Raw genomic sequence first — 1056 nt, forward strand, 5'->3', positions numbered from 1 at the left:
CTCAAAAGCTATGTTCATTGGTTACTCTCCAACTCAGAAGGGGTATAAGTGCTATGATCCGGAGTCAAGAAGGGTTCTTGTCTTGAGGGATGTAAAGTTTGCAGAATCTAGAGGCTATTATGATGGAAAGAGTTGGGATGAGCTCAAAGATCTTTCTCAATCAGCCTCAGATAGAGCAAATAACCTTAGGGGAGTAATGGAGAGCCTGGGAATCAGTATGCCCTCTTTACCAAGTGTGGAACCTGTCCCTGAAAATTTATCATCTACTGCAGCTGATAGTGTTGAGAGCACTCATCCTAATCATGAGGGGGGCAGTAGAAATGTTGAGCAGTCTACACAAGCTCAACCTGAAGAGAGCTCTGTAGCTCATGATCAAGATGATATGCCATCAAAATCAGATGTTGAGACTCAAGTAGAGGCGCCAAGTGAAGGAAATGAAGCAGAACCTGAGCAGATACAACTTTTGAGAAGGAGTACAAGGATCAGGAAACCCTCACAGTGGATCAACACAGAAGTTTACTTCAATGCTGAAGCTGTAGCTCACCCAATAAGTGCAGTATGCTCCCTTGCTCAATATCTAGAAGATCATCAAGTCTTCATCAGTGAATTGGATCAGGAATACATTCCAAGAACATATGAAGAAGCTATGTAACACAAGGAGTGGAGAGAATCTGTTGGAGATGAGATGGGAGCCATGATCAAGAATGATAGATGGTTTGAGAGTGAACTTCCAAAAGGAAAGAAGGCAGTGACAAGCCGGCTTCTCTACACTATCAAGTATGGAGCCAATGGAAAACCAGAAAGAAAGAAGACAAGACTGGTTGCAAAGGGATATACTCAAGTGTATGGTGAAGATTATCTAGACACTTTTGCACCAGTGGCCAAGCTTCACACTATAAGGATTCTCTTATCTCTTGCTGTCAATCTTGAGTGGGATTTATGGCAGATGGATGTGAAGAATGTCTTTCTTCAAGGAGAATTGGAGGATGAAGTTTACATGAGACCACCTCCTGGTTTTGAGAACATGGTGAAGCCAGGAAATGTTCTCAGATTAAA

Source organism: Brassica oleracea, chromosome C6 (assembly GCF_000695525.1).
Source record: "Brassica oleracea var. oleracea cultivar TO1000 chromosome C6, BOL, whole genome shotgun sequence".
NCBI classification, from domain to species: domain Eukaryota; kingdom Viridiplantae; phylum Streptophyta; class Magnoliopsida; order Brassicales; family Brassicaceae; genus Brassica; species Brassica oleracea.